The sequence below is a fragment of the Urocitellus parryii genome, chromosome 1 (genome assembly GCF_045843805.1).
Source record: "Urocitellus parryii isolate mUroPar1 chromosome 1, mUroPar1.hap1, whole genome shotgun sequence".
NCBI classification, from domain to species: domain Eukaryota; kingdom Metazoa; phylum Chordata; class Mammalia; order Rodentia; family Sciuridae; genus Urocitellus; species Urocitellus parryii.
The window spans coordinates 171,049,451-171,072,620 of NC_135531.1; the positions used below are offsets into that span (position 1 = coordinate 171,049,451).

General features: G+C 35.9%; 1 pseudogene; it reads right to left on the reverse strand.

The window, feature by feature from the left end:
• Positions 1 to 2,173: 2,173 nt before the first annotated feature.
• LOC144250021 (guided entry of tail-anchored proteins factor 1 pseudogene) overlaps positions 2,174 to 23,170 on the reverse strand; it is a 142,535-nt pseudogene continuing 121,538 nt past the window's right edge.

Consider the following 23,170-nt stretch of genomic DNA (forward strand, 5'->3'; position numbering starts at 1 on the left):
CACCCAAAGGATCATGGCAGGCACACATGAGGAACACCAAAATTGGAGGTGAACGAGAAAGGAGGGCTGTGCTATTACTATCATCAATATGATGGACTAACACTAGCTTCCCTGTGTGCCTAATGCTAGGAATTCAAAAAGAAGTGAGATAATATGAACCTTTACTCAGCCATAAAATAAATGAAATTATGTCATCTGCAGGAAAATGGGTGGAGACCATAATACTAAACAAAATAAGTCAAACTTAGAAGATCAAAGATCATATGCATTCTCTCATATGTGCAAGCTAGAATGGAAAAAGAAATAGAAAGGTGTGGGGGATGATCTCAGGAAGATGAAAGGGAGGTAATTAAAGAAAAAGACCAAGGGTTGAGAGGTAGGCAGGGAGGGAAGAAGTGCTGGGAAGCAATATTGGCCAAATTATATTTTTAAATTTTGTGCATGTATAAATATGTAACACAAATCCTTCTTATGTACAATTATAATGCACAAATTTTAAAAATTTTGAAAAAAAATAATAGCCAGTGTGAACTGATTGTTTCAGCTTTAAAATCTACAAATATCTATAATCATTTAATGATGCTCTGTCTTTTGGAAGCCCTATTACATATGTACACATGTATGTGTAATTTTTTCTGCATATTTATATTACTGTACTAAACATAGATAGATAGATAGATTGATTGATTGATTATGACACTCAAGACTTACAAAAGAACTCAACCTATTCATAATCAGGGTGAGCCCCTGACCTTCTAAATGTGGACCCACTTAACAAAAGACAGCATGATTTATGCTCTTTATATAATGGTTTGTGGTTTTCTAACTTAAGTGCTTTTTGTTTGGGTCCTTTATTTATTTTAACCCAAATTTGATATCCCTACAGATATATACATGTTCTAAAACAGAATGGGATAGACAACCTGTCCAATATTAAAAGTAAATATATTAAATACCAAATAAAAATGCTATTATATATTTTTCAGCATCCAAAACAGTGCTAAATGCGAAAATAGGTTCCAAGGAAAAACTTTCTGAATAACAAAGAGTAAGAATCAAAAAATAGAAAACTATAAAAGTAACCTTACCCATATACCTTATAAAGGCAACATAAAATGACTTACTTACATATCATAATATAGAAGTTATGGTAGCTTATAGTTATAGGTATTTAATTATATGAGCATTTACTCCCTGCTGAAGAGCATTTATGGTTCAAGGACAGATCTTCTGTTTCTACACTAATATCAATCATTCTTCCAACCATAGGAAAGTTCATTACTGAATTCTCATTCTGTGTCATATGGTCAATCACAAAACAATGCATTATGGTCTCTTCAGTACATTTATAAAACACTGTAATGAAAAACTAACAGTTGCAAATAAGTAGATGATATACACTATAGAAATGTTCATCCAACTAATGACTTTAGACACAAAGAACACACAATGTCAATTAGTGTTATTCTTTCAATTTCACTACATGAGACAATAAACCAAATGTTCAAGTTCTAGTAGTTGTAATAAAACTTTCTAAAATAGATATAAAAGTACTTAAGTTTGGGCTGCAGTTGTATCTCAGTGGTAGAGCACTTGCCTAGCATGAGTGAGGCACTGGGTTCTATCTCAGCACCATCTACAACTAAAAAATATATAAATTAAAATATTTTTTAAAGTATTCAAGTTTTTAGAAAATTTTGACTTTCCAGTTGGCAACAGGACCACAATGTGCCAATAGAGCAAATCAGGAGTAAGGCATGTAGGCCCCCATCCTGTTTCAAATCTGGTGTTACTGTAGAATACTGTAGAATACTGGGATTCTTACAAGAATCTCACATAAAGCCCAAGAACATATTCAATTATGTACAAAACTACCCTATGTACTTTGGGTTTTTTTGTTTTGTCTTTTTAAGCAGCAATCAGACTTTTAACCTAATAAGAGAATCATTTTAGAAGTCATAATAGCTGGGATAGGTGCGGTGGGGCACAAGTGTAACTCAAAAACTCAAGAGGAAGAGGTATGAGGATGGTAAGCTTGAGGTCAGGCTGGGCAACTTACCAAGAACCTGTCTCAAAATTAAAAATAAAAAGGACTGTGGCTGGGGTTAGGTGGTAAAGAACCTTTGAGTTCAACCCCCAGTTTAACAACAACAACAAAATCCCACAGTGGTATTCATCTTTCTTTTCGACTGAAAGGGTAAAGTACAAGGGGTCACCACAACTTGTTACAGACTAAAATCCAACTAATAATTCCAACACCACCTGCTGTTCTAGCAGGGAAGGCTACAAGGAGGTCTAGTGGTGTTATCCATTTCCTCAGCACAACAGTCACATGGGCAGAATACTACTTCCAAATGAGTGACATCATCAAGGTAGCTTGCAATGTACAGAAAGCAACACTTAAAAATCACTTTATCGGGATGGGGATGTGGCTCAAGCAGTAGCGTGCTCGCCTGGCATGCGTGCGGCCCGGGTTCAATCCTCAGCACCACATACAAACAAAGATGTTGTGCCCGCCGAAAACTAAAAAATAAATATTAAAATTCTCTCTCTGTCTCTCTCTCTGTCTCTCTCTTTAAAAAAAATCATTAAAAAAATTTTTTAAAAAATCATTTTATCTTGGCTAGTTGAGCAGTCCGTGCTTTCACATAAGTCTTGAGCTGGTCCACCATCTTGTTGATCTTCCATTCCAGCCTGGCATATCTGGCAAACTCATCCATCTTTTTGACCATGGAGAACAATTGCTTCATATCCTGGATCTCTGCCCTCATCTGCAGCTCTGGCTCTGCATCATTCTGCAGCACTCTGGACATGAAGGAGGACAAGGTCAGAAGGAGGATCAGAAGGACATTGCATCCAAACAGGAAGCAGAGGACCAGCAGCCACGTCCAGCTCTGGGACTTGGTCAAGTTCTTCCATTCTTCCCAGATACTCCCTGCAGCCCAGGCACCTCTAAGAGAAGCTCCAAGGGGACCTCATCAGTAGGCGCACCCGCAACTGCGCACTGAGTCCCACTAGCCCTGCTTCCTTGATTGAGGTTTGTAAAATTTATTCCTACACACATTACATTTTTTATGCTTTCTTTAATTGTTATAGCCCAACTTAGATTATGGATCAGCCCAATAAGCACCCTATAAAATGGAGGATATTAATAGATAAGACAAGATTAGATAATAGGATAAATAATGTTAAGTTATCCTGACTGTACTTAAAAGAATTTAGCCTTTGGCTGGAGTTGTGGCTAAGTGGTACAGCGCTTACCTAGCATTTGTAAGACACTGGGTTCAATTCTCAGCACCCCATATAAATAAAGTCTATTGACAACTTAAAAACAAAACAAAACAAAACAAAACCTTGCCTAAGTGACTCCATTTGGAACTTCCAAAATGTAACCCTAGTTATATAACTTATTTCTTATAAAAGTTGTTTATTTTTGTACTGCATGTGTTTGGAACAAGGATGTGGTTATATGCATTGGGTGGCTGATTGTTAACTTTAGCTTCTGTGTCCTCCTTGCTTGCTTGCATCTACATTTTCCAGGATGTTGTTTTTCCCCTTATAAACCCCATAGAACTTGCACCCTGTACTGTTCCTGGCAGAAACAGTTTGGGTCCATCAGGGAGCAGTCACCAGCTAGCTAAATAAAGACTCTCCAATTTGGAAAAAATTCAGTTGAGAGTGTTTTCCGAGCTATAGACCCATAACAAAATGGTATCTTTTTTTAAAATCTCTATTTATGAGCATTCACTTCTACCATATATACAATTGATTTTTATTTGTAGGTTGATCTTGAATCCTGCAATTTTACTATTACTTCCAGACATTTTTAAAAGATTCAGTGATTTTTACTATAAATGTTCATGTTTTCTGCAAATAAAGTTAATTTATTTTTTTAATTTTTCATTAGTATGATTTTTAGTGTTTTTCCCCCCTTAACTGAGTACATCGACAGACTCTTTAGTAGCAAACAGAAAGAAATGATATGTACAAAACCCCATTTGTTTCTGAGGATTTGGTTAAGTATTCAGTCTATTGTCATTAAGTATTGTGTTTCTGATAAGTTTTTAATAGATTCCCTGTGTCAGATTGAGGCACTTACTTTCTATTCCTAGTTTGCTAAAATTTTAAACAGAAGTTGATATTGGGTTACTAGGAAATACTTTTCTACACTTATTGATTTTACGAATATATATGTGTATATGTATATGCATATTACATATATATGTCATTTTATATCATTGATATGGAATTGCATTGATCAATTTTGGAATGTTAAATCAACTTTGCATCTCTATGAAAAACTTTGGTATGATATATTAACCTATTTCGTATATTGTTGAATTTTCTTTGCCAAGTTTTGGTTAGAATTTTTGCATCCAAGATCATTGTGTGGGGGGTTGGGGTGGGAGTGTTGGGGGGAATCATTAGGGAATTAGTGATCTTAGTTTATAATAATATTCTCTTGCAATGCTCATTCCTGGTTTTTTTTTTTCATGAAAATAATCCTGGACCCATTAAGTGAGTTGAAAAGCACTTCATCTTTCTTTATAGTTTTGTGTAAAATTTTATTACTTCTTCCTTTTGTAATTGGAATTCAATATTGTTGCCACTTGAGATTGGATTGTATTGGTACAAGGGTTTTTAACTAAAATTTCTATTTCTTTTATAGATACAAGACAATTGACCAAATCTATTTCTTCTTGAGTAAATTTTGGTTTATTTTGAACTTTGTAAGAATTTATTCATATTATAATAGTTGTCAAATTTATTGGCATAAAGTAATTCATAATATTTTCTGATTCTTTTTTTGAGGAGAATATGGTTGAGTGCTTGTTTGTAGATATTCTGTCCATGGAAATAGACATGGAAGCATTTCCCCTGGTGAGCAAATTCCCAGGGGTGTTAACTGGTGCCCTGATTCCCACAATTGGCATACCCAGCCTCCTCCCTGTGAGGTAATTAGACAACTAAGCAGTCACTATCTGGTCTCCTTAACAATGTCCTTGGAGAGAAATTACTCTGTTTTTGTATTAAGGGGATCTTACCTCAGTTAGCTAGCACTTGGGTTAAAGAAATACTAATTAGAATATAGTCATAGTAACAGGAAGTATATATTCTTTGAGTTATAAACTCCCAGGCAGGGAAGAGTGGTCATTTCACTTCTGTACTTCTTCATCATCACTTCATTTTGCTCCTCTCCACTCCTCCTGTTTGCTTGTACTTGTGTGTCTGTGTCTGTTCTTTGTGCACCTCCTTACAGGTATTCCTCCACAGGTGTTCCTTTACACTTGATATTGAACCCAGAAGTGCTTAACCAGCGAACCCACATCCCTATCTCTTTTCATTTTTTTTTTATTTTGAAACAGGGTCTCACTAAGTTGCTTAGGGTTTTATTAAGTTGTTGAGGCTGGCCTCAAACTTGCAATTCTTCTGTCTCAATCTCCTGAGCCATGGGGATTACAAGAATGTGCCAACAGGACAAGTTGACTTTTCATTTAATATCCATAGAATATTTAGTGATATAATGTCTCACATTCCTAATATTGGTAATTTGTGTCTATTATTAAATTTACTTATCATTCTTCTAAAGATTTATCAAGGTTATTTTATTTGTTCTAGAGACAGCTTTTGTTTTTACAGATTTTAGAAGTGTTTTACTTAATTGATTTCTGTGCTGATGGTTCTTTTTTCTCTGACTTCATTAATTTCTTGTTTGTTTTTATTTTCTGCTGTTAAGGTGGAAATTTTATCAATACAAACTAATTGTCAGATAATACATGCAGTAACATGTATCCACACCATACCTACCTCTCTATTACATCACATACTTTCCCCTGTGATTTTCATCTTGCATTAGTGGGACACATTTGCTGCAATTAATGACCCCAAATTGGCACTACATTATTAGCTCTATTCCATAACTTACATTGTTTCACTCTGAGTTATGCAGTTTTGCGGCTTCTGATAGAAAGCATAATGATAGAATGCATTCACCACCCTAAAATCCCCTGCCATTCATCTATTTATCCTTCCCCTCTTTCCTCCTAAACTCCTGGTAACTATTGAGTTTTCTAAATCTCTGTATGAATTTACCTTTTCCAAAATGTTGTATAGTTTAAATTTTCTAGTATATAGCATTTTTAGACTACCATCTTTCATTTACTAGTATACATTTATAATACCTCCATGTCTTTTTATGGATTCATACCTCATTTATTTTTATTGCTGAGTAATATTCTGTTGTATGCATGAAGTACTGTGTGTTCATCTATTAACCAGGACAAAGACATCTGGGTTGCTTCCCATTTTGTGATTATCAACAAATCTTCCATAAATATTCATGTGCAGGCTTTTGTTGAACATAAATTTTTGACTCATTAAGACAAATACTTAGGCATGAAATTGCTGGATTATAAAGTAAAACTATGTCTTTGCAAGAAACTTCAGAGTGGTCTTCCAAAGTGAATGTACCACTTTTCATTCTGACCAACACCCATGAAAGTTCCTTTTACTTCATATTCTCACTTGTATTTGACATTGTCATTTTTCAAAAAAAAATAGCCACTTCAATTGTGGCATAGTAGTGTCATGTTGAAAATCCCTAATGACACATAGTATTATATAGTTTTCAATAAGCTTTTGTTCCATGTGTAGATTTCCTTTGGTAAAATGGGTTTTCAGGTTTTTTAAAAAAATCTATTTACTAATTGTGTTTTTTCCTTATTATTGTATTTTTGGAGTTACTTTTATACTTTGGATGCAAGTTTTAAGAAGATATTTGTTGTGTAAATATATTTTCCCAGTCTATGATTTGTTTCTTTATTCTTTCAAAATTTTTTTCCAGAGTAGTAGTTATTGATTGATTGATTGATTGGTTCATGCATTATTTGTGATGGTATCTCACTATATTGCCTAGGCTTGTTTTAAACTACTGGACTCATATATTCCTACCACCTCAGCCTTCCAGGTTCTTAAAGGTTTTCATTTTATCAAACTTACAATTTACTAGTATTTTTTTTCATGAATTATATTTTGCTATTGAATTTTAATATCCACTGTCAAATTCAAGGTCACCTAGACACTTTGTGATGTTATTTTATAAATGTCTTATATTAAAATTTGGGTTTTGAAGTTTAACTCATGGAAGTAGAGAGTAAAATGATTGTTACAAGACACTGGCAAAAAAAAAAAAAAAAAAAAAAAAAAAAAAAAAAAGACACTGGCAACAAAACAGACATGTCCTCAGTGGAATACCATAGAAGACACAGAGATAAATCCCTACATGTACAGTCATCTGATCCTTGACAAGATATCAGAAACATACATTGGAGAAAAGACAGCCTTTTTACAAGTGGTTTTGAGAAAACTGGATAACATATGCAGAAAAATTTAATGAGAACCTTATTATATATTTCAAAATAACTAAAAGTAAGTTTAACATGTTTTACCAGAAAAATATCAGATCATTGAATGACTAGATAGATATGTTAATAAGCTTGACCTCTTAATAATTCCATATTGTATACATACATAAAAAATCATGTTACCCCATAAATATTTATAATTATGAGTTCCCAATTTAAAATAATGTTAATAATGTTAATAAAAATTACATCTAAGATGCAGGTTGAATAAATATTTATTGAAAGGAGTAAGGATTGTTTTAGTGTTATGGTTTGGATCTAGTGTTATGGTTTTGGATCTCAAAGGGCTCATGTGCTGAAAGCATGGTCCCCAGTGCATCAAGTTGCACAGATGGGGATTTTAGGAAATTATTGGATCCTAAGTTCTCTAACCTCATCAAAGGATTAATTTATTGATAGCTGGATAGACTTCTGGGAGGCAGAACCTAGTTGGAACTAGTAGGTCACTTGTGAACTAACCTGGAGATTATCTTCTCCATTGCCTGTTTCTTTGATTCTCTTTCTCTGCTCCCTGGCTGCCCTGAACTGAAAAAGCTTTTTTTTTTTTTTCCACTAAATGCTTCCACCATAATATTCTGCATCACCTCAGGCCCAAGAAATGGAACCATCCAGCCAAGGACTTCAACCTCTGAAACTGTGAGCCAAAATTAATCTTTCCTCTTCCAATTTGTGTCAGGTACTTTAGTATCAGCAATGAAAAACTGAATAGCACAGATCATATCTTGATTAATTTTTTTTCTTTTGTTTCCCGCTGCTGCTGCTTTTTTATCTCTCCTTTTCCTCTTCCTCTATTTTCAACATAAAATATACAAAGATTTTACTTGGTGTGGAGAAATTATCTTTCCTGTATTGAATTGCCTTTGCTTTTTTGTAAAAGAACAGTTAACTGTGTTTATGTGCTTTCATTTCTGGATTCTCTGTTTTGTTCCATGGATCAATTTGCAAGTCATATAAGTGTTGTCTTCTTCTCCAATATTGTTGACTATATGGGTCTTAAGCCTTTCTATAAGAACTTTAGAATAAGTTTGTTAACTTCCACAAAATAAATTTTTTGGTGTTTTCACTGAATTGTATTAAATGTATAGATCATTTTGAAGAGAAATGACCTCTTGACAGCATTGGTTTTTCTCATCTATGAGCATGAAACATCTTTTAATTTGTTTAAATCTTCTTTGATTTTTTTCAGTTGAATTTTTAAATTTTACTCATATAGACTCTGACCATATTTTACCAGATTATATCAAAGTATTCATTTTCTTGATACTAATGCAAATAGTATTGTGTTTTTAATTTCAAATTCCCATTGTTCATTGAAGGTATATAGGAAAGTAGTTGACTTTGTATAGTAACTTTATATCATGGAACATTGTATAACCATTTCTTAATTATAGAAGTTTTTCTGGTTGAATCTTTGAGATTTTCTACATAAAAAATCAAGTCATCTGTGAATAAAAGCATTTAATTTCTTTATTCCAAATTTGTATACATTTTTTTTAATTTTTGTTGTTTTACTGCATTAGCTAAGAATCCAGGAACAGTAAAATGGGGTATTCATGCCATCCTCCTGATCTTAGGAGCAATCATTCAGCTGTTCACATCATGTATTACATTGCTGTTGGGTTTCTTATTTTTTTTTTGATAGATTTTTAAATCTAATTAAGGAATTTCCATTGTATTCCTAGTTTCCTGAAAGTTTAGTCATGAATGAGCATTGAAGTCTGTCAGATGCATTTTCTGGACCTTTTTATGTGATCAAATGATTTTTCTTCTTTAGTGTGATTGATGAGTTAATTACTTTAACTATATTTTGAATGTTAAGCTAGTCTTGCACACCTGGAGTAAATGTCACTTGGTCTTGGTGTAGAATTGTTATTATGTATTGCTAGAATCTGTTTGCCAATACTTTTTTTGAGGATTTAAAAAAAAAATCTTATGTTCCTGAAAGATATTGGTCAGCATGTATTTTTTTCTAATTTTGCCTTTATCTTGTTTTGGTATTTAGCCCCATGGAATAATTTGGGAAATGTTCTATGTTCTTCCATTTTCTGGAAGAGATTATAAGTCATTGTCATCATTCCTTCCTTAAATTTTTGGTATAATTTAACAGTGAAGTTATCTGCACCTGGTGTTTTTTTCATTGGAAGGCTGTTGATTATTCACCCTTTTTTTTTAGATATAAACCAAACTTACTTAACATTATCTATTTCTGCTTTTGTGAATGCTGTAGACTGAGTTAGTATCCCTTTAAGATATATTAGTTGAAACATTGTCTCTTATGTGATGATATTAGGAGGTAGGGACTTTGAAAGGCAGTTAATTTCTGAGGGTGGAACCTCATGAGTGGGATTAGTGCATTGATAAGGGAAGCCACAGGGATCCTCACCCCTTCTGCCATGTGAGAACACATTCATCCATATTGCAGGAAGTGGATCCTCATCAGACACTGAAACTGCTGATGGCTTGCATTGATTTTGAACCCACTCATCCTCCAGTAAGATGAGAAATAAGTTTCTGGTCAATTCAAAATAACATCAATCCACCCTGTTTGTGTTTTTCTGTCACATAGCTTCATGAATATATGAAGACACTGCATTTTGGTATTTTGTGTCTTTCAAGGAATCAGTGCATTTTAAAATTCATAAGCATACATAATTTTCATAATATTTTTGATAACTTTTAAATGTCCATGACATCAGTGGTGATAAACTTCTTTTATTTCTGACATTAGTAGTTTTAAAATATTTTATGTCTGTTTCCTCTCCTCTTATCTTTCCTTCTCCTCTACCTTTTTTTTTCTTCTCTCTTTGCTGTTTTCCCTTCTCTTTCAGTTACCTTGGCTTGGGTTTTATCAATTTTATTGGTCTTTTCAAAAAATGAACTTTTAATTTTGTTGACCTTTTGATATTGCTTTCCCTTTAAAATTTTCACTGATTCTTGTTCTAATTTTTGTTTCTTTTTTTTCCTGCTTTATTTAGGCTCTTTCTCTATTTTCTTAAGGTGGATGCTTAAATTATTAGTGTTATATTTTTTCCAGTGCTAAACTCTTACTTCTAATTACTGTTTTCTCTACATCCCTCAAATTTTGACCAAAAGTTTTAATTTTCAAAATGCTTTCTAATTTCTCTTGAGACTTTGGCTTATGTGTTATTTTGAAGTCTATGGTTTGATCTTCAATATTTTGGGAATTTTGGTGTATTATTCTGATATAGTTTTCTACTTTACTCTGTTGTTGTCCAAGGATGTGTTTTGTGTGATCATTATTCTTTTAATTTGTTCAGTTGTGTTTTATATCCTAGCATGCGATCCATCTTGGTTGGAGTTCTATGTGAGCTTGAGAAGAATGTCAGTTGTGCTATTGTTGGATGAAGTATTCTATAAATGTCAGTTATTTCCAGTTAATGAGCAAGCATCACTCATCATACTTGGCCTCTTTAGACTGAAATATATGGAAATGTTATTCTCTTGAGAGTGGGAAACATAGGATAAACTAGCCAGAAAAGTGGGTGTGTACCTCTCCCTCCCTAGCATTGCTAGTAGCCAGCCAGGTTTAAGATTTACTGTCCTTGCCTGCACTTCCCTGTATTACCACCAGAGCAGCCTGGACGTGGGGCTCTGCAGGTGTGTGGGGCAAGGAGTGCAAAATGGCAGATGAGTGGATGTGTCTGCAAGTTCCACCTTCGCCCCACATCAGAGAGGAGAGAAAAGGCGGGAGGATGTGTGCCAAGAGAGCTCTGCATTGAGTGAGATATTGAATATGGGATGGAGGAACCTCAGATAATGTGACATGAACCCTGTTCCTGGAACGTTGCTCAGGATGCTCACTCTTTTGAAATTGCAGACCTGCAGCACAGTAGTGGTGGGGGGTACTTGTAAGTACAGCAGATATTTTAAACTTACATTGAAAACTTAGAAATTGGGTTGTTATTGTTAATAAATATTGACAAATGTAATCATTGGTCTGTTTCTGAAAATGCAGCTTTAAAAGTATCTCCATTTCCCACCACTAAAATTGTTTTTCCTCTTGTTGCATCTAAAGTATAAGAAGCATGTTTTGACTTTTGTGAATCTAAATGTAGGCTGCTGTTTTGTATATTCTTTGAGTAAGTGCAAGTTCTAGTGAAACCTCAGATTAGCGCTAGAATATTGACAGGTGAGATGAGGTGAGTGCACATAATAGGAATTTGCAACTTATGCCATTTCATTACAAATGTGTTTCATAGGAACTATGTAAGAAAAAGTAATAGAGGTTGAACTGGCTCTGTCCTGCATAGTGTAGATCCTTGCAGTTGCTACTCTGCAGAGTAGAGTGGACCAGAGAACTCTGGCACTGCACTGGCAGGCACAGAATCAGGTACAAGAATAAATCAGGATTTTTGGGCATTTTTCTGGGAGACTTCCAGCTCCTCTCCCTTGAGGGCTTTTGCTTAGTTGAAAATGGTTTGTCATTCAGGTTGTTTTAAATGTTCAAATGCTTGTATTTTGTGATTTGTTCTATTTCTGATTTTTGTGGGTTCAGGGTAGTCATGTTGATTGCTCTGCTCTGCATTAACCCTATGATATGGTAGCCAAATGCTTCCAGCAGACCTCAAGGCATTTTAATCTGACAATTTAAAAAAAAATGGTTTAAAAATCTGGATCACAGGCCTTTTCTTTTCTTCGGGAATTTTTAAAATATTCCTCATGTCTTTCACTCTCTCCATTCCTCATTAAGTTTTTTTAATTAGTTGTGGCTGGGCCTGGTGGTGCACTCCTGTAATCCTAGGGGCTCAGGAGGCTGAGTCAGGAGGATCATGAATTCAAAGCCAGCCTTAGCAACAGTGAAGCACTTAGCAACTCAGGGAGACACTGTCTCTAAATAAAATACAAAATAGGGCTGGGGATATGGCCCAAAGGTTGAGTATCCGTAAATTCAATCCCTAGTACCATCCCCCACTCAAAAAAAAAAAAGCACATTGTGGGCAGGAGGACAAATTAATGTGATTTTCAAGAAAGTCACATTGCTGCCATGTATTCAGATTAAGTTTTGTCATCATGGGAAAGTTTAGCCTGAAGGGAAAGGCATTGCAAAGTTACTCTTCCATCATTCATCCCTCTGTGCCAAATGGCTTACTGGTTTCATTTCACTCATTTAAGACCATAGTGTATGTGAGTCCCTGAAACAGATGAACATGCAAATACCGACCTGCATTTCAGACACAGTTTTAATTTAGCTTTGTGTAACCACCTCCACAAATTAATTAAAATGGGACATTTACATAAAACCTAATCATTAAGTCCTGCAAGAAAACATTGTTATTTTGCTAAGAGATTTAAAAATAACTAGACTAATTAATTTGCTTATAGAAATGAATTACCAGATAATTCCACACTCAGTCACTGAAGTACAATTAAAAAGTAAGTCACTGGATGTCACTCTTACCTGGAGGAAATGTGGCTTCTGAAAACTTTGCCATGAGAGGAGCAGACGGCTTTGCTGCCTTTCCTGTTTCCTTAGTTTTAATTGCATAATATTAATGTTGTTAACAGTTTTATTCTTTGTTTTCCATTGGTATTGCATTCCCTGGAACCTAAGGGGGTGCCCCCTCTGACACTGAGCATTCTTGCTAAAGAGTCACATGTGCAGGTGCTCTGTGGGGAGGGGCAGTACACTTGCCTGCAGTGAATGTGTTTCTATGCTCAGCTTTCTGTGGCTCTCTGGATGACTCTGTAAATTTCAGTGCTAGCTTTTTCATGTATCACCTCTTTTTTAATTTGTTGTATTTAGTACTCAAATTAATGTTAAAAAAAATAAATTGACATTGCCATGAACATTTTAGATAATAAGGTCAATCTCCATAGGGAAGAGATGGCTATTGATGGTTCTTCAAATGTCAAGATTATATTTAAATGGCTTGTGGCTTCAAAGGTTCACAGAGACTAGAAAAATTACATTTGATAATTCCTTAGGGCTCCCATTCTGATAGTACAAATTGTGGAAGTAGAAATAATGGAGAATAGGACTGGGGCTGTAGCTCAGCAGCAAAGTGCTTGCCTAGCATGCACGAGGCAGTGGGTTTGATCCTCAGAACCACATAATAATAAACAAATAAAATAAAGGCATTCTGTCCATCTACAACTATAAAAAAGAAATAATGGAGAATAAATGTTATTAATCTTATTAGGTAAGATAGATAAGCTAATATTTCTTTGTTTTCTGAGGATTTGGGAACTATTTGTGTTTGTGTGTGTTTGTGTGTATGTGTACACAAGTAAGACACTTAAAACTTGTATTTGAAATCTGTTATTACCAAGTCATTAAGAGCTATTCTCATGTCTGTGCTATCCTCTGAGAAATTAAATTTAATTAATTAATTAATTAATTAATTTTTCTTTACTGAGGATTAAACCCCAGGGCACTTTACCATTGAGCTACATCCCCCACCTTTTTTTTTTTTGAGATGGGGTCTCCCTAAATTGATTAGTGCCTTGCTAGTTTGCTGAGATTGACCTCAAACTTGCAGTTCTCTTGGGAAGAAATCCAATATTCCGGCAGGCGAGGAGAGATCAAGTCTCTGACCTCTTCATCTGTGTGGGCATAGGAGTTGTAATCAGTCTAAATTCTGTTTGCTCAGGATCACTAGGCAATGCTGAGCTGACATGGATCTGGGGCGAACCGTCTGGGCCTCTCAGAACACACACTGAGCCCACAGACAAACAGCTGTGACTCAGCACTAATCCATCCGGCTGAAACAACTGGTCAGCCCTTCTGATCCTACGGAGGTAAATGCCAACCGAGTCTTCATAGGTAGTGGCCACAGGTTTGAAACGGGGCTTGGGAGAGACAGTAAGGACCCACCCGTTGCATTGGTCACCCAGCAAAGGGAAATGAACTGTCGCCATTTGCAAGAGATACCACCATGGCAGAGAACTGACGTCACCAGACTGCGGCGGAGGAGATAACCTCATTGAAACCAGCGGCGACAGGTGTGTAATTCCCTAGCCTTCCCTCTCCACACATCAGGGAATCCTTAAGGGCCCCTCCCAGCTCTCCAGTGAGTGCGATAGCCAGACCGAGGGAATCAGAAGTGGCTCGGGATCCGCGGCGCGGAACTCCCAGCTACCGCTCCCACCAGTGCTGACAACTGTGGTCTCTTGCACCAGCTACCAGGGGCGTGGCTACTGGAGGGCAAGTAAAATTTGCTGAGGATTCTCAGCCCCAAGCTCTACAAACTTAGGGTCTGAGGGAATGGCAAACAGGGACAGTGTGCCCAGTCGTTCATGAAAACAGGGCTCCCGGGAGCAGCAGACCTGGCGTGTAGCCAGTATTGTGGTGAGCATCACTGGTGAGAGGGGCCTGGCTAGAGGAGAAGTGGGGAAGTGACTAGACACAAGAGGAGGCCCTAGGCACTCAGGATTGGAGACTGGCCCAGTCTGGGAGGAGGAACTGCTGCACAGTGATTGTTTCCCAAGTATTGACAGGAGAAGCTTGGCCTGGTGGGCACAGCTCCACCTACTGGAAGAGAAGTTAATCAAACTCTAAGACTGCATTTATTAGGTTTTTTTTTTTATTTTTTTTTTATTTTCATGTTTCTTTCTTGTTGTTTTTTAATTTTTTAAAAGCTTTTTTTTCTAATTTTAATTTTAATTTTTTATTATTATTATTTAAATTTTTTTTCTTTTTTTATTTCCTATTTTTTTTCTTCTTTTGTCTTTTCATTTCTTTTCAATTTTCTTATTCCCCCTTCCTTGAATTCTACCTGCTTACTCTCATTCTCTTTAGTGACTTCTTCCCTTCCCTTCTAATACCTTTCCTCCCAAGCATCAAATAAATTTATAGGAGTAAACAGTAACTCAGCAGTCAAACAGAACAAGAAGTAACATGAGCAGCATCAAAGAGCAAGGAAGAAAAGGAGTACAAACAATGCAGGACAGCCTAAATATTCAGGAGAACCTAGAGTCATCAAAAAAATGGTCATATAAAGAACTCAAGGAACACCTTAGACAGATGGAATGGAAACTTAAAGAGGATATGAGACAGCAAATTCAAACAGTGAAAGAACACATTGAAAATGAATTACATAAACAGATAAAAGAAGAAGTTAAGCATCTTTATCAGGAGATAGAGATTATAAAAAAATTCAAACAATAATTCTAGAAATGAAGCAAATGATAAACCAAATTAAAAACTCAATTGAGAGTATCACTAACAGAGTAGAACAAGTAGAAGCCAGAACATCAGATAATGAAGACAAAATATATCATCTTGAAAAGAGCCTAGCCAACTCAGAAAGGCTGGTAAAAAATCATGAGGAAAAACATCCAAGAGTTAGCCATGAAGATCCACAAAGAAATAGTCTGTGTACTATTGATGATTAAAGTAGTTAAAGAATAAATTAAGAATATAGAAGGCTGGGAGACATTTTGATGTGAGTTTATCCCATCTGTTCAGATTGTTTGACCAACACTTTGACATCACCACAGGTTTTTGGATATTGTGGTTTATTGTCATTGATGATGCTTTCTCATCTTGAGAGTCAGTTTCTGCATCTGGGGAATCAGCCATCAAGTGTTGCACAAGTCTTGCTGGGATCCATATTGGTCTACATATTCTGGAAAAACACAAGCAAAAGCTTTCACTAGGGTCAATAAAGGGGCTGGTGGTTGCCATTGTTGTTTTTGAGGATATTTCCAGACTACTTATAGTAACTTGAGGGACTTGTTAATGGCTCCTAATATTTCTGTATTGGGTTATGGTTAACATCATCAAATTTCAAAAAACATTAGTTAAATAAAGCCATATTGGTTAACATATGAGGAATTGCATCAGTTAGCAAGGGATTCTATCTCTAATTTTTGTGTTTTGAGCCATAAAACTTTGATGGGCTGTCTGAAAAATGGCTTGTGCTTGGGGGTTAAAAGGAATTCTTGGAAAATATTTAATGTTCTATTGCTCACAGAATACAGCAAACATTTTGAAAGTATAAGCTGAACCATTGTGTGCTGTTACATTATGTGAAAAACATTTTGTCACAATGCTTTTGAGCATATGTTGAATGACATGATTAGTTTTTTCCCCAACCATAGGAGTAGCTGTAAGTAGTCCAGAAGATGTGTCAATTGTGACATATAAATAGTTTAATTTACCAAGCAAGGGTATGAGTATGACAACAATCTTCCATAAAGACAATGCCTTTAAACTCCATGAAATGACTCCTTGAGGTTGTAAGACACCCCACCCCCCCAAAAAAGAAGCATAACTTTTACAAGTTTTCACTATCTGTTTAGTTTGTAGGATACTGAGTGTAGAAAAAAACTGTTTAAGGGAGTGGAATGAATGATGGAATTAAGCATGTAACTCTTGCAGATTCCCAATCAGTGCCATATTCACTTCACATGGCTTGATCTGTTAAATTATTAAACTTTGAGATAAATCCAGGTAAAACAGTATGTGATGAATCCAGCCTAATTCCATCTTAAGACTGGGAGCCATCTGTCACAAGGTCATGAAAAGTTCATTTCTGTTTTAATGTAAAATACTAATATTTCTATTTGGCCTGATCACACTTTGGTGTTTTAAACTTGCTTGGAACTCCTTCCCAAGCTTTGAACTTACTTATGCCTGGCTCTCCCTCACCAGATAACAATCCTTCCTAAAAATCTCAGCTGTTCCTCATTAATTCTGATGGTGGAATCTGAGTTTACTCCCTACCTTGAGATGTTAAGACATGTGGATTATTAACCTGCTATCTGCCTTTGCATTATGCTTCCCAGGACCCTGTCAGCTGTAAGCTGCCTAGACATCTATCTTTGTAACTTTTTATGTTATAAAAACTTCCCTGCACTTAGACCAGGCACTGTCCTCTGGCCCTACTCTTGGGTGAGGCAATTCACTGATCAGCTCTCTTGTGAACTCAATATAAGCTTGTTTTAATTTGGTTTAGAATTAGCGTCAGTGGGCTTTGCTTTGCATTCTGGGTTCAACATAAGAGCTCTGATATGAGTGATGAACAGTGAGTTAGTATATTTTTGGAGCACTCTTTGAGAAGAAAGAAGGAGTATATCCAAAGCTGATTTTGCTTTCCCTTTAATAAAGGAACAAGGAAACCTGGCTATAAGTTAGGCACAATAAACACTATCAGTAAAGATGTATATATAGTGACTTAGCTTCAATGACCCAAGTGGTTGCTTGTAACGCTAATAATTGGGGTGAGGCAGGTAGCTCCTTGTAAGTTCAGGTTTTGTATTCATCCCTGGTAAGATTATAAATAAGAATTAATAGGCCACCAGAATAACTGGCATCAGTACTGATAAGGTCAGCTCCAGGAATTTGTTTATCACAAATTATCTTTAAAAAATAAACTGTTTTATCAAATAAATCTTGAATAGGTTTGCAACGAGTAAATGATTAACCAACGAAAAAGTCATAATTGAATGTTGAAACAGGATATTATTTTTCAAATGGAGGTTTACTTCCTGTTTAATTAATGGCAAGACAAATTTATCAGGTTTTAGACGAAATAATTGAAGAGTCCTAGTGTGTAGTTGTAATACCATTAGACAAAACATACTAATTTGGGGGTAATTTTGAAAGAAAAAGCAGCAGAAAGATGCACTGATTCTAAATGGCTACTTTATTCCTGGAAAAGAAGACCAGTGGGAATAGGTGAGGTGTATAAACTATAGTAATAATGTTCTTGTCAGGATCCCATTGGCTAAGATGCAAATCAGCAAGCTGATTATTAACCTCTTATAAGGCTTTGTAAGCTTCAGGAGTTAATCTTCTTAAAGACAAAGAATATAGATCACTCTCCAAACATTGGAACAGAGGAGGTAGAGCCCTTCAAAGAACCTGTTGAAATGTAAGCCAATTTCTGTTTCCTAAAACCTTTTGTAAATCATTTAAAGAGATTTTATGTAAATGTTGAGAGCCTGTACTAAGATCTCTGCAAGAGTTAATAAATGATTCACAAAAAGTGAAAATGGGCTAATTTTTGAACATTTCCTGGAGCTCTATTTAATTCAATTTCTTTAAGTGTTAATTGGACTTGTTGGAAGATGGAGTCTAGGTCTTGTGCAGAGGGGTGGGCTAAAATAATGTCATCCATATAATGTATAATCATGAGGTCTGGTACCTTGAAGAAAGGCACCAAAGCCTGGAATATATAATATTGACTGGTTTTCATGCCTTATGTTAAACCTAACATCGCCATCTCTGACATGGTACAGCTTGATTTAATATATGCAGAAAGAGTCAACTCCTCTATATGGCACTGTTGCAACATCTGTGAAAAAGAAAAAAAGAGGAGACTCCTTGCTCTTTCTACATTCTTTCTCCTGTTCTTTCTCCATTTCTACTTAAATCTCAACATCTCATATCAGATACCCCCTTTTCTTCTACATGTGTGTTACCCTCCTCTTGCTCACTATCTTTTGTTCTTGTTAGCTTTCCCCATTTTCCTTCTGATCTTCTCTTGCAATAGCTGTCTCTCCCAAACAATAGTGGGCCACTGCTGCAATCTCTTCTCCACCCGGAGTGAGCCACTAACAGCTAGCAAAATAACATAAAAGTAGTTTGAGGCTTGTTTATGTGTTTGCTACTGCTGCTGAGGAGCATTTTTTCAGAGCCAGTTGGTTGCCAGACGTCGGTATTGAATATTCCTTCCAAAGGAAACCATGGATTTGTAGCTAAAAATTCTTGCCAAAAAGTTTCTAATTCCTAATAGTTTACTTTTATACCCTGGGCATTTAAAAGCTGTTGTGTAATTAGTAGATGAGCATGTTTATGTTAACCAGGTAAATTACCCATTGCCCTGACCGCTTATGTTTTGAGCTTTGCGATTCCTTATGGCGAGGGATCCCTCAAGCAAAATCACCTGATTATACAATGTTTGAGCACCAGAATGTTGAAGGGCCTGCCCTTCCGATATCTACTGTGGGAGCTTGAGGGCATGGAGAAACCCCTCCAGAGAATGTTTCAGAGAACAAAATATGCTTTATTTCACAGCAAAAATAGCTTTAAGAGTGAGTATTTGCCAATTTACATATAACAGTCATGATATGCCAGAGGTGATTCACAACAGACCATCTTATGGATGTCCAGACATCGAGAGTCTAGAAACTGACATGTAGGCTGACCTTGCACCAACAGGGCAATAACTCCTTGTCAAAGGAACAAGAAAGTTGCACTTGACAGTGTTCTGACAGAAATTTGTCCCCAAACATAATATTCTATGTTAGAATTTCCCTGCTGAACATTGAGCAAGATAAGCATTCCTCCATGTAGTTCCAAGGTCAGGTCCTGCAACCCAAACTGAAACTAAAAACCTATAAAGTCTTACTTAGAACTAAGGCCTGTTTATCTGAACCTTTATGCTAGTGTCTCTTGAGTACCTGGAATTGTTTCTTGTAACAAAATCAGTAATGCATGTATATTGGTCATGGCACACACTACCTTCAAATAGTTAAATGGAAAATATGATTTGTAAAGGGTGAAAAGTACATTAGTGAATGAAAAAAATTATACTAACCTCCTATCTTGAACATCACTATACACATATTCTGCATAATTTCAGTGCAAAGTCCTTTACTATATGCTGGAATACTTGCTCTTGACCTCTCTTGGCCTTCCACCTCTCTGTAATGACTTTTAAATGAATGTTCTACCGCTCTGTTCTGTCTAGTAAAACCTTATGCATCCCTTCCAGACCTGGAGTAGATTTTCAGACTTAACCCATTAAATTCCCAGGAACTCAATTCTATGACTATTTCAATGAAATTGATACAGGTGCATTAAAATAGGTTTGAACTTATCATTGAGAGCTTATATATTATCATGTTGCTGTTAATCAACATTATATTTATTTTAATGTGCTTACAGTCTTATAACCATTACATATCACATAATTATATGTCATATACTGTATTTAGGTTTTCATACGTGTTCCACACCTGGGACCATGGGACACAGTTTCTCTTCCCATGGCTGCATCTCACACAAAGAAAAAGGGCTAATATCAGCCATTTGAGTACATATGCATGACACCTCTTGGGACGCAAATAACATTCAGAAGTAGGTTCTGCACAGATCCACCTTGGCTAGAATAAAGGCATGGAACATGAGATTTCAGAGATGGCAATAGCCAGAGGTTCTGGAACATTGTGCTGGGTGAGAGGCAATGTCTGCTCAGTATCAGTGGCATCAGGAACTTCCCTAAGCAATATGCAGTATAACTTTATGGTTTCTCCCAACCGTATAGTTTCCAACCCAGATTCTCAGACCCCTTTAAAAAATCTGTAAGCTACCTAATGCCCTTCAATAAATGTTTAAGTCCTGCAACTAAGTATTCTGGCAGATACATAAAGTTCAAATTTTGCATCTTATTCCAAGATATTTTAAGACCGTTAGTGGATTATGCATAACTTGGTTCTTTTAGAATATACAGGAACTTACACATTATAGTGATAGTTTAAGACATCAAAATGTAATGAAGATTGGAGTCACAGGGCTTTTTGATGTTTTAACAACTTTAGGCAGAGTGAGCAGTCTGTTTGACCACTTCTTACCTGCCCACTAAGAATTAGGTAGTGTGTTTTCTGTATTGAATATGGGCAGGACCATGACCAATTGCATCAGTGTTAAAGAAGCTTTGTGACTTCCAAGAATAAATCAAATGACACAATAGACACACCTCTGCCTTATATCCTGAGATACCCCAAGCCATCATAAAAAAGTCTGGCTACCCAAATACCACATGCTGAAGGTAGCTGAGACCATATTGATGAGCCATATTAGGTGATCTCACTGACAGACCCAGCTGAGGAATCAGTTGTGAGACACAGTTTTGTGTGTTTTTTTTTTTTTTAATTGATACTTGTATTGTCTGGTCTTCCCTTGACTTTCTTGCCAAGATTTGATTATTGGAGGAAAACTAACTCTTGCCTGGTCTTGCCTTATCTGGCCTTGCCTTGCCTCTTCGTGGCATGGCTGCTGAGAAGTTAAGACTTGCTTGGCCTTGCCTAGCATGACCTTGACTTGTCCTTCCAGCCTTGTCATGGCTTGTGCATCAGAGGAAGCCAAAGCTTGCCCTAACTTGAATTGGTGGCTTGCTTCATTGACCGACCATGGTTTAGCTATGAAGGGGAAAACCAGTCTTTCCTTGCATTATTATTTCTTTTTCCTTTGATATCCCTTGCTGTGATTGAGCTATCTAAGAAAAGCCAAATCTTCCCTGGTCTGGCCCAAACTTTCATGGCTTGGTCATGAGGGAAGCCAGGCTTTGCCTGGCCTGACCTTGCCTTCTGTATCAGGAAAGCCAACCCTTGTTTGCTTTTCTTCCTCACCTTACCTTTCTTCTCTTGCATTGCTATGGCTTGGCTACTGAGGGGAAAACAAGCCTGGCCTTTCTGCATTTTGCCATGCATTGCCTTGAGATGGCTGTCATTGGGAAGCTAAATTTGTCTCATTGTTCCTGTCCTTGCCCTTAGCTTTGCTATGAAGAGGAAGCCAAGCCTTTACTTTCCTTGCTGTTTTGTCTTTTAAAGACTTGACTGTAGAAGGGAAGCTGAGCTCCCCTTGCCCCATGCTGCTTTGCTTTCACTTCACTGGGCTGTCAGAAGGAAGCCTCACCTTGCCTTCCTTTCCTTTCCAGGTCTAAGAAACCTCTGTATTCTCAAATATTAGTATTAAGGTTCTTATTCCAGCTGCCAAGAAGGGGAATAACATGGATGGTGAAAGGAGACAGACAAAATTATACAAAATACATGTATGAAGATGTGAATTTGGTGTCAACCTATCTATATATAAACAGAGATATGACAATTTGTGTTATAAAGATGTATTAAAAATTGTAATGCAAAAAAAGAGCTCATGTATAATGGCATAATTTGGCATGAACATACTTTATATACAGAGTTATGAAAATTTGTTCTGTGAATGGATAAATATGAATGTAATGAATTCCACTATTGTCATGTATGTAAGAAATAAATAAGTAGATAAATATATAAATAAAATAATACCATGTCACATTTATTCTTTTATATTTTAATACTCAGGGAATACTCAGAAATATTCCTTTTTGTTTTTTTTTCTCTCTTTTATTGAGTGATGTCCTGCTTGCTTAAGACACCCCTATATTAACTAGCTCATAAAATATACATTATTTTAGTATCCATTAAAGATAATGTACCCATTTTTATAGTCTCTTCAGCATTATTTTGGCCATACTTACCTCTACATTATTTGCAATGAATTATATATATATATATATATATATATATATATATATATATTATATATATTTTGCATTGGAAATATATATATATATATATATATACACACACACACACACACACACTATGGCTCATCAATATTTTATATATATATAATTTACTTTATATATATATATAAAATATTGATGAGTCATATTTTATGTGTTTTCACTGCTAAAGATTGACAATAAGGCTTTCTTTCAAATGCATAGCAAAATGTCATAATGGGGACAGTTCTCATTTTGTTCTTGTTTGATTGTATGTTTCAATTATAACAGGATGATAGTGCAGTGTATATATAGCATTTTTTTTCTGCATGCTACCAGGGACTGAACCCAAGATTGCATTACTTCTGAGCTGTACCCCGCAGCCTATTTATTTATTCTTATTTTGAAAAAGGGTCTAAGTTTCTGATGTTCTTAATGAGTTGTTGAGGCTGGCTTTGATTTTGTGATCCTCCTGATTTATTTTCCCATTACTAGGATTTCAGGCCTGCA